Source organism: Oncorhynchus gorbuscha, linkage group LG02, assembly GCF_021184085.1.
Source record: "Oncorhynchus gorbuscha isolate QuinsamMale2020 ecotype Even-year linkage group LG02, OgorEven_v1.0, whole genome shotgun sequence".
Classification (NCBI taxonomy): Eukaryota; Metazoa; Chordata; class Actinopteri; order Salmoniformes; family Salmonidae; genus Oncorhynchus; species Oncorhynchus gorbuscha.
The window spans coordinates 27,229,867-27,241,909 of record NC_060174.1 but is presented as its reverse complement, the minus strand read 5'-3'; the positions used below and the strand labels follow the sequence as shown (position 1 = coordinate 27,241,909).

Genomic DNA, 12,043 nt, shown 5'->3' with positions numbered 1-12,043 from the left:
ACACATTTTGCCATAAGGTGGAGAGAAATGTTTGCCGTTCTGAGTGAGAGTGACTAATGAAATCAGTGGGGACCGCCCGGTCAATAATTCGACCATGATTATCTCAAGTTTAGATAGACTAACTGACCAATCTAAAATTTCTTAGCTGACATGGGCTAATTGAGTTGCTGTCAGAACCCTTGACTGCAGCAGTGTTAGTGGTACTGACTGAGGTGAGGTGTTTCAAGGTGTTTCAATTACTTCTATGATATCTGTGCTGTAGTCTAGTCTACCTCCGAGTCCCAGTGTATTAGGGATGGTCCTGGACTGGGGAGAGATGGCTGGGCGGGTTTGAGCTGTCAGTGGGGTCCCCCCCATCAGACCTAGAAGAATGGATGTGGAGTGACAGTCACAGTGTTAACGAGGCCACAATAAATAGCCCGACTGAAACGATGCCTGGTACGATGTGTGGTGGCGGTGCTGACAGACGAGGGGCTCTGACTCCCTCTGAGCTGCTCTGTCTGACAGCTGATTGATGGCCAGTCACATTGTGTTTATTTTGTCCACTCGGCCCATCATATATATTTCCTTTCTACAGCCCTGCTATTGTGCTGATATTAAATAGAAATATGACCAGGTGTGACAATGACAATTTGTCCTGTGGTCCAGAGCAGAGCATTGTTGGGCAGCATGGGGGACTGTAATTTTCCTATCAGGCCCTATCAGTTCTCTGATTATACAGTAGCTGCAGTTCTCTCTGGGGCAGACTCGATCAAAGTCATCATCTCTGTCTTTTCACCTTGTTATCAACTGACAAATAAATGCATGTTTTTTCACAATGCTCGTAAACATCAGAGGTTATTAGAGCCATTGTTAGCAGAGTAGCAGACAGTTTGATGAAATGAAGAGAGAGTGAACGTGGTAGTGAAGGATAAAGACAAGTAGAGAGAATGAGAGAGAGGGCTTGCTTTCATAATTTCTTTATTCACATTCCTCTGCATTCTACTGTTATCTCTACCTCCTTCATTCCTGCTCAGCTAGTTCTGAATTCTGATAAAGTCTACAGACTGCCGATGCCAAAAACAGGCCCTAAACTTTACACATGAATTTCACATTGAGTAATGGCTGCCCTCAAATGTCTCTTTCAGATACAGTGGCTCACTGATAAGTTTTAAGTTTTAAGTTCCTCGGCATACACATCACAGACAAACGGAATTGGTCCACTCACACAGACAGCATCGTGAAGAAGGCGCAGCAGCGCCTCTTCAACCTCAGGAGGCTGAAGAAATTTGGCTTGTCACCAAAAGCACTCACAAACTTCTACAGATGCACAATCGAGAGCATCCTGGCGGGCTGTATCACCGCCTGGTACGGCAACTGCTCCGCCCACAACCGTAAGGCTCTCCAGAGGTTGGTGAGGTCTGCACAACGCATCACCGGGGGCATACTACCTGCCCTCCAGGACACCTACACCACCCGATGTTACAGGAAGGCCATAAAGATCATCAAGGACAACAACCACCCGAGCCACTGCCTGTTCACCCCGCTATCATCCACAAGGCGAGGTCAGTACAGGTGCATCAAATCTGGGACCGAGAGACTGAAAAACAGCTTCTATCTCAAGGCCATCATACTGTTAAACAGCCACCACTAACATTGAGTGGCTGCTGCCAACATACTGACACTGACTCAACTCCAGCCACTTTAATAATCGGAATTGATGGGAAATGATGTAAAATATATCACTAGCCACTTTAAACAATGCTACCTAATATAATGTTTACATACCCTACATTATTCATCTCAGATGTATACGTATATACTGTACTCTATATCATCTACTGCATCCTTATGTAATACATGTATCACTAGCCACTTTAACTATGCCACTTTGTTTACATACTCATCTCATATGTATATACTGTACTCGATACCATCTACTGTATCTTGCCTATGCTGCTCTGTACCATCACTCATTCATATATCTTTATGTACATATTATTTATCCCCTTACACTGTGTATAAGACAGTAGTTTTGGAATTGTTAGTTAGATTACTTGTTGGTTATTACTGCATTGTCGGAACTAGAAGCACAAGCATTTCGCTACACTCGCATTAACATCTGCTAACCATGTGTATGTGACAAATAAAATTTGATTTGATTTGATGGGGAGGAGCATTAGCATTGACTTCCTTCCCTCTGTTTCTTTCAGTCACTGATGCCTGCTGTCTGACAGCGGAGAGAGGAAGCAGGTTTAGTGGCTTTGAAATGCTGCCAAAACGTCATACCTCAGAAGTATGCACTTGTCTAAGTCACCATGCACTCAGGATAGTCAAGGATAGGTAGATTGGCATTTCACTGCCAGACAGGTTTTGGTGTGTGTATGTGGGAGGGGGAGGCCTGCAGGAACATGATCATTGCAGTCATTTAAAATGTTATACTGAAGAAAAACATTGGTTGAAATGCTGCTACATATTCAGCCATTTGAAATAACAACATATTAGAGAGGAAGCCTGCAGCATTTCCCTTCCCCACTTCCATCCACCTGCTCCAGCAGCAAACAGACCCCAGCCTCCAGCACCCCAGCCTGAAATGGAGAGGCACAGAGGGGGGCATCAATATGCAACACACCTCTGGAAATGTACTTCGTTGACACAGCGTAAAAAAGCGCAAGTGTGAAAAAGATAAATGAGTTATTGCCTATTTGGGCATTTTTATTGGAGACTTAGCAGATCTGTGCCTTGCATGCTAGATGTGGACACGTGCATTGCTCCCTGAGCGGGCCAGGGTGTTGGTGTTCCAGTGATTACTGTCCCCTCTGCCCATCCGGATTAGGAGATGAGCAGGCAGAGCAGAGCAGTTGGGCCTGTCTAATGTGATGTGATGTAGAGTAGGAGTCAGCATTTCTCTCCAGCTGCTGGAGAAATTTACAACATCACTACTGTCACAGGAAACACTAATGAACAAAGGACCCCATGCTGCACTGAAACAGATGTTAGAGACAGATCCATACTGTAGCCATACACTCACTAATTTACAGCATACACACATCCTGTGTTTTAATGTACCTGTGTATTCTACTGTATCTGTCCTTTTCTCTCCAGTCCATTATCCAATGCACTTACAATAAGTGTATTTAAAAGAGGATGCAGAATAAACCACTTAGTACAAGCTTTTTCAGGAATAGTTGCTGTCAGTAAGAAGGGATATTGTGTTAGAAACAATAGAACCAATCAAATCTCTCATTGTCTTTCTCACACTCTCTGACACTCTCTCTCTCTCGCACGCACACACACACACGCACACACACACACACACACACACACACACACACACACACACACACACACACACACACACACACACACACACACACACACACACACACACACACACACACACACACACACACACACACACACACACACACACACACACACACACACACACACACACACACACACACACACACACACACACACACACTGTATGCATAATCCATATGCATCTGATGCAATGTTAGTGTTATTGTGGATCCTAAAGACCTCTCAACCTCAGAGATAACTACAGTATGTGAACTGTGTGGGTGAGCAGATTACTCCTAAAGAGTGCTGCTGCATTGTCTTGACGTCCTCTCTCAGTGTGGTACCGGCATTATCCTAGAATAGACAGCCTCATCCTGTTATGTAGGAAAAGCACTCCCCCTGAGTGGGCTGTACTGTGTCCTAGAAGGTCTGTCCTATAAGGCAGGGTTCCCCAAACTTAGACCCTGTGCCCCCCTTCACCTAACCCCTCTGGGTGTACGTTTTGGTTTTTGCTCTAGCACTACACATTTGAGTCAAATAATCAAAGCTTGGTGAATTGGTTATTTGAATCAGCTGTGTAATGCTACGGCAAAAAACAAAATGTGCACCCAGGACCGAGTTTGGGAAACTCTGCTATAAGGTGTCTGCTGGGAGGCTACTGTATAACTGTACGATGAAAGCTGAAATGGGCTCAGTTCTTAGTAGAGTAGGGGTCAGGCCAGGCTTTGCCGTATACAGTAGCTCAGGGGATAAATTCTACCACTCAAGCAGAAATATGGGCAAATCACTATGCTATTGGATACTTTATGAAAGTGAAGTCAATTTTTAACAGTTCAGACAATTTTGGGCTCCGAGCTTTTCTGTGTGTGTGTGTGTGTGTGTGTGTGTGTGTGTGTGTGTGTGTGTGTGTGTGTGTGTGTGTGTGTGTGTGTGTGTGTGTGTGTGTGTGTGTGTGTGTGTGTGTGTGTGTGTGTGTGTGTGTGTGTGTGTGTGTGTGTGTGTGTGCATGCATGTGCGAGAGAAGAGCAGTTGCAGAGAGTCAAACATGATGATGTTGTGGATAACCGGTGAAGGAAAACATTTTGTAAGCTTTATCATTTAAGCTGCATCTGAATATATTATATCAACAAATAGGCAAGCAGACAATATACCACCCATGTTATAATAGATCAAGTGACTATCTGTGTACCCACAGCAGCAGGATAATCATCTTGTGTTTTCCTCTTTCTAAAGTGATGAGCTTGTGATGTTGTGATGCCTGGTAGTGATGAAGGGCTAATAACCAGGAAGTGTGTGTATTTGTGTGCGTGTAAAAATACAAAGGTGCATGTGGAGTGTTTATTGGTAAACTGAAAGAGTTTAGGGTTGGGGCTGTGTGTGTGTATTTTACATTTTAGTAGCACCTTAATTCGGGAGGACAGGCTAATGGTAACAACTGGAGGAGAATTAGTGGAATGGTATCAAATACACAGTGTCCATATTTTTGATGCTGTTCCATTAGCTCCATTCCAGCCATTATTATGAGCCATCTTCCCCTCAGCAACCACTTTTATCCCGACCAACTTACAGTAGTGAGTGCATACATTTTTCATTCTTGTCCCCTGTGGGAATCAAACCCACAACACTGGTGTTGCAAGTGCCATGCTCTACCAACAGAGCCAAATGGGATTGAGCCACTAAACCAGCGGTGTGTGACATGAACACAGATGTGAACCCCCAGAGGCACGGCACCATTCCCCATCCAATCAAAATGCACCTCCCATTATCTGGCTCTCAGGATGACATGAGTAGGGTCATCCCTCAACCACAGACTCCAGCTGCTTTCCAGGCAAATACATTATTCTCTGAGGAGTTATCGGAGTTCATCCATTATCTTCACACTCCAACCACAGACAGAGCATCCACAGACATACACAGACCGTCCACTAAACCTCAGCTTCAACTTCACACAACACACGTTGCACTTCAAATATGCAGTCTCTTCATCCTTCAATTCAACAGTTTTGTGTCTTTGATAGATATTGTCATTTCAGTGTCTCAATATCTTCCTTAGAAACAGTGTTAAAATGTATTTACTGAAAAAGCTCTTACTAGCTGATGTCCTATACAAATGTGTAATCTTTTGTTGCTGAGATATTCTTGCATAGCAAGGTTTAAAAGAGCTTCTGTTGCTGCAGAATTGTTTCCCTGCTGTAGCAAACTGGCTACAGCAGGAAAATACTGTAGCTAATGTATCTCCATATATAATCATGTTGCATTTGTCTCATACCATTGTCGTTACTTTACTTTCATTAATCTGATGACTGCTATTTATCTAATAAACTAACTAGGTTAAATTGTAACAACTAACTCATTAGGATTTGGGTCACCATGAGATTGGTTCTTTGAAGAGTTACCATTTCCTGAATTAAACTCTAAATGTCTTTATCTATCACATACATAAACTGTCATCTTATTAATCATAACCTCGTATCATATCATCATTCTGAACCGTCCTAACCTCCTGCATCTGAAAAAACTTGAGCCTTACTTATGATTCAGTCCTGCTTGTTACAAAAGACATGGAGAGTGTCATGTTTTGTCATTTATTATCTTGTCTTGTCCCTGTGCTTCCCATTCTATTCGTTTCCCTCTGCTGGTCTTATTAGGTTCTTTCCCTCTTTCTATCCCTCTCTCTCCCCCTCCCTCTCTCACTCTCTCGCTCTCTCTTCTCTCTATCGTTCCGTTCCTGCTCCCAGCTGTTCCTATTCCCCTAATCAATCATTTAGTCTTCCCACACCTGTTCCCGATCCTTTCCCCTGATTAGAGTCCCTATTTCTTCCTTTGTGTTCCGTTCCTGTCCTGTCGGTTCCTTGTCTAGAATTCACCGTGCTGTGTTTGTGTATCGCCCTGTCGTGTCGTGTTTTCCTCAGATGCTGCGTGGTGAGCAGGTGTCTGAGTCTGTCTGGTTCAAGTGCCTTCCCGAGGCAACCTGCTGTTCACCTGCTGTTCAAGATCGAGTCTCCAGTTTGTCCTCGTCATTTCGAGTGAAAGTTGTGTTTTTTGTTTGTATTTACTTTACTGGATTAAAGACTCTGTTTTCGCCAAGTCGCTTTTGGGTCCTCTTTCACCTGCATGACAGAAGGAACCGACCAAGGAATGGACCCAGCGACTTCAGACGCTCGTTACACTGCCGTCGAGATCCAAGGAGCCATGCTCGGCAGACACGAGCAGGAATTGTCTGCTGCTCGCCATGCCGTGGAGAACCTGGCCGCTCAGGTTTCCGACCTCTCTGGACAGTTCCAGAGTCTACGTCTCGTGCCACCTGTTACTTCCTGGCCTGCCGAGCCTCCAGAACCTAGGGTTAATAACCCACCTTGCTACTCCGGGCAGCCCACTGAGTGCCGCTCCTTTCTCACGCAGTGTGAGATTGTGTTCTCTCTCCAACCCAACACATTCTCTAGAGAGAGAGCTCGGGTTGCTTACGTCATTTCACTCCTTACTGGCCGGGCTCGAGAATGGGGCACAGCTATCTGGGAGGCAAGGGCTGATTGCTCTAACAGGTTCCAGAACTTTAAAGAGGAGATGATTCGGGTTTTTGACCGTTCAGTTTTTGGTAGGGAGGCTTCTAGGGCCCTGGCTTCCTTATGCCAAGGTGAACGGTCCATAACGGATTATTCTATTGAGTTTCGCACTCTTGCTGCCTCTAGTGAGTGGAACGAGCCGGCGCTGCTCGCTCGTTTTCTGGAGGGACTCCACGCAGTGGTTAAGGATGAGATTCTCTCCCGGGAGGTTCCTTCAGATGTGGACTCTTTGATTGCTCTCGCCATCCGCATAGAACGACGGGTAGATCTTCGTCACCGGGCTCGTGGAAGAGAGCTCGCATCAACGGTGTTTCCCTGCTCCGCATCGCAACCATCTCCCTCCTCTGGCTCAGAGTCTGAGCCCATGCAGCTGGGAGGGATTCGCATCTCGACTAAGGAGAGGGAACGGAGGATCACCAACCGCCTGTGCCTCTATTGCGGAGTTGCTGGACATTTTGTTAATTCATGTCCAGTAAAAGCCAGAGCTCATCTGTAAGCGGAGGGCTACAGGTGAGCGCAACTACTCAAGTCTCTCCATCAAAATCCTGTACTACTTTGTCGGTCCATCTACGCTGGACCGGTTCGGGTGCTACATGTAGTGCCTTGATAGACTCTGGGGCTGAGGGTTGTTTCATGGACGAAGCATGGGTTCGGAAACATGACATTCCTTTCAGAGAGTTAGAGAAGCCTACGCCCATGTTCGCCTTAGATGGTAGTCATCTTCCCAGTATCAGATTTGAGACACTACCTTTAACCCTCACAGTATCTGGTAACCACAGTGAGACTATTTCTTTTTTGATTTTTCGTTCACCGTTTACACCTGTTGTTTTGGGTCATCCCTGGCTAGTATGTCATAATCCTTCTATTAATTGGTCTAGTAATTCTATCCTATCCTGGAACGTTTCTTGTCATGTGAAGTGTTTAATGTCTGCCATCCCTCCCGTTTCTTCTGTCCCTACTTCTCAGGAGGAACCTGGCGATTTGACAGGAGTGCCGGAGGAATATCATGATCTGCGCACGGTCTTCAGTCGGTCCCGAGCCAACTCCCTTCCTCCTCACCGGTCGTATGATTGTAGTATTGATCTCCTTCCGGGGACCACTCCTCCTCGGGGTAGACTATACTCTCTGTCGGCTCCCGAACGTAAGGCTCTCGAGGATTATTTGTCTGTGTCTCTTGACGCCGGTACCATAGTGCCTTCTTCCTCTCCGGCCGGGGCGGGGTTCTTTTTGTTAAGAAGAAGGACGGTACTCTGCGCCCTGCGTGGATTATCGAGGGCTGAATGACATAACGGTTAAGAATCGTTATCCGCTTCCCCTTATGTCATCAGCCTTCGAGATTCTGCAGGGAGCCAGGTGCTTTACTAAGTTGGACCTTCGTAACGCTTACCATCTCGTGCGCATCAGAGAGGGGGACGAGTGGAAAACGGCGTTTAACACTCCGTTAGGGCATTTTGAGTACCGGGTTCTGCCGTTTGGTCTCGCCAATGCGCCAGCTGTTTTTCAGGCATTAGTTAATGATGTTCTGAGAGACATGCTGAACATCTTTGTTTTTGTCTATCTTGACGATATCCTGATTTTTTCTCCGTCACTCGAGATTCATGTTCAGCACGTTCGACGTGTTCTACAGCGCCTTTTAGAGAATTGTCTCTACGTAAAGTCTGAGAAGTGCTCTTTTCATGTCTCCTCCGTTACTTTTCTCGGTTCCGTTATTTCCGCTGAAGGCATTCAGATGGATTCCGCTAAGGTCCAAGCTGTCAGTGATTGGCCCGTTCCAAGGTCACGTGTCGAGTTGCAGCGCTTTTTAGGTTTCGCTAATTTCTATCGGCGTTTCATTCGTAATTTCGGTCAAGTTGCTGCCCCTCTCACAGCTCTTACTTCTGTCAAGACGTGTTTTAAGTGGTCCGGTTCCGCCCAGGGAGCTTTTGATCTTCTAAAAGAACGTTTTACGTCCGCTCCTATCCTCGTTACTCCTGACGTCACTAGACAATTCATTGTCGAGGTTGACGCTTCAGAGGTAGGCGTGGGAGCCATTCTATCCCAGCGCTTCCAGTCTGACGATAAGGTTCATCCTTGCGCTTATTTTTCTCATCGCCTGTCGCCATCTGAGCGCAACTATGATGTGGGTAACCGTGAACTGCTCGCCATCCGCTTAGCCCTAGGCGAATGGCGACAGTGGTTGGAGGGGGCGACCGTTCCTTTTGTCGTTTGGACAGACCATAAGAACCTTGAGTACATCCGTTCTGCCAAACGACTTAATGCCCGTCAAGCTCGTTGGGCGTTGTTTTTCGCTCGTTTCGAGTTTGTGATTTCTTACCGTCCGGGTAGCAAGAACACCAAGCCTGATGCCTTATCCCGTCTGTTTAGTTCTTCTGTGGCTTCTACTGATCCCGAGGGGATTCTTCCTTATGGGCGTGTTGTCGGGTTAACAGTCTGGGGAATTGAAAGACAGGTTAAGCAAGCACTCACGCACACTGCGTCGCCGCGCGCTTGTCCTAGTAACCTCCTTTTCGTTCCTGTTTCCACTCGTCTGGCTGTTCTTCAGTGGGCTCACTCTGCCAAGTTAGCTGGTCATCCCGGTGTTCGAGGCACTCTTGCGTCTATTCGCCAGCGCTTTTGGTGGCCGACTCAGGAGCGTGACACGCGCCGTTTCGTGGCTGCTTGTTCGGACTGCGCGCAGACTAAGTCGGGTAACTCTCCTCCTGCCGGTCGTCTCAGACCGCTCCCCATTCCTTCTCGACCATGGTCTCACATCGCCCTAGACTTCATTACCGGTCTGCCTTTGTCTGCGGGGAAGACTGTGATTCTTACGGTTGTCGATAGGTTCTCTAAGGCGGCACATTTCATTCCCCTCGCTAAACTTCCTTCCGCTAAGGAGACGGCACAAATCATTATCGAGAATGTATTCAGAATTCATGGCCTCCCGTTAGACGCCGTTTCAGACAGAGGCCCGCAATTCACGTCACAGTTTTGGAGGGAGTTCTGTCGTTTGATTGGTGCGTCCGTCAGTCTCTCTTCCGGGTTTCATCCCCAGTCTAACGGTCAAGCAGAGAGGGCCAATCAGACGATTGGTCGCATACTACGCAGCCTTTCTTTCAGAAACCCTGCGTCTTGGGCAGAACAGCTCCCCTGGGCAGAATACGCTCACAATTCGCTTCCTTCGTCTGCTACCGGGTTATCTCCGTTTCAGAGTAGTCTGGGTTACCAGCCTCCTCTGTTCTCATCCCAGCTTGCCGAGTCCAGCGTTCCCTCCGCTCAAGCGTTTGTCCAACGTTGTGAGCGCACCTGGAGGAGGGTGAGGTCTGCACTTTGCCGTTACAGGGCACAGACTGTGAGAGCCGCCAATAAACGCAGGATTAAGAGTCCAAGGTATTGTTGCGGCCAGAGAGTGTGGCTTTCCACTCGCAACCTTCCTCTTACGACAGCTTCTCGTAAGTTGACTCCGCGGTTCATTGGTCCGTTCCGTGTCTCCCAGGTCGTCAATCCTGTCGCTGTGCGACTGCTTCTTCCGCGACATCTTCGTCGCGTCCATCCTGTCTTCCATGTCTCCTGTGTCAAGCCCTTTCTTCGCACCCCCGTTCGTCTTCCCTCCCCCTCCCGTCCTTGTCGAGAGCGCACCTATTTACAAGGTACATAAGATCATGGACATGCGTTCTCGGGGACGGGGTCACCAATACTTAGTGGATTGGGAGGGTTACGGTCCTGAGGAGAGGAGTTGGGTTCCGTCTCGGGACGTGCTGGACCGTTCACTCATTGATGATTTCCTCCGTTGCCGCCAGGATTCCTCCTCGAGTGCGCCAGGAGGCGCTCGGTGAGTGGGGGGTACTGTCATGTTTTGTCATTTATTATCTTGTCTTGTCCCTGTGCTTCCCATTCTATTCGTTTCCCTCTGCTGGTCTTATTAGGTTCTTTCCCTCTTTCTATCCCTCTCTCTCCCCCTCCCTCTCTCACTCTCTCGCTCTCTCTTCTCTCTATCGTTCCGTTCCTGCTCCCAGCTGTTCCTATTCCCCTAATCAATCATTTAGTCTTCCCACACCTGTTCCCGATCCTTTCCCCTGATTAGAGTCCCTATTTCTTCCTTTGTGTTCCGTTCCTGTCCTGTCGGTTCCTTGTCTAGAATTCACCGTGCTGTGTTTGTGTATCGCCCTGTCGTGTCGTGTTTTCCTCAGATGCTGCGTGGTGAGCAGGTGTCTGAGTCTGTCTGGTTCAAGTGCCTTCCCGAGGCAACCTGCTGTTCACCTGCTGTTCAAGATCGAGTCTCCAGTTTGTCCTCGTCATTTCGAGTGAAAGTTGTGTTTTTTGTTTGTATTTACTTTACTGGATTAAAGACTCTGTTTTCGCCAAGTCGCTTTTGGGTCCTCTTTCACCTGCATGACAGAGAGGGACAGAGGGAGAGGACATTTAGAAACTACTCTCACAGTAACCATACACTTTGCACACAAACTGCCGCCCTCTTTGAGTAAGAGATCATGAATGTATTTACGTGAAATGTCTTGGTTCTTCGTGTATTTGTCGGAACCAGGCCACCTAGGAAAGGGAGTTGGGCCTTTACTGTTGTTCTCCTCTGCAGTCGTCCGGTATCCGGTGACTTTTCGTGTAGTCCTGAACAAAACTACAGAATTTATTCTCCTTCCATTTGCTCTGGAAGATGCTTCTTTGAAGATATGCGAGCCAGTCGTGTCGATGGTCCCCAGTGGGGTGATGAGAGTAGGGTACTATGGTGATTTGACAAGAATAGTAGAATGGTTCCACTTAAATTCACTTTCGAAGATACCTTACTTAGGACAGCTAATCAGCCGTATCAATGATTGTCTGGGAGGAGACTTTATCACCTCTACCACGAGTTTAGATTTCAGAGTTCAAACCACATTAAAAGTTAGCTGCAGCTCCATGTCTCTCTGTTCGGATATGTTAATTCTTAACCCGTCATTTTATACAGTTTGTTCAAAAGGGCAGTTCTGTCAGGCTGACACGCTCTCTGACCTCCCCCAGGGGCATGACTTTTCACTGTGCAAAGGGGCGGCACGGTAGCCTAGTGGTTAGAGCGTTGGACTAGTAACCGAAAGGTTGCAAGTTCGAATCCCCGACCTGACAAGGTACAAATCTGTTCCTAGGCCGTCATTGAAAATAAGAATTTGTTCTTAACAGTCTTGCCAAGTAAAATTTAAAATATGTAAATCTATGGCTCCTAAAATCAT

General features: G+C 47.0%; 1 protein-coding gene across 4 annotated transcripts in view; it reads left to right on the top strand.

Annotated features, from left to right (window-relative positions):
* LOC124000216 (cadherin-13-like) overlaps positions 1–12,043 on the top strand; it is a 701,352-nt gene that overhangs the window by 617,646 nt on the left and 71,663 nt on the right. The window lies entirely within an intron of this gene.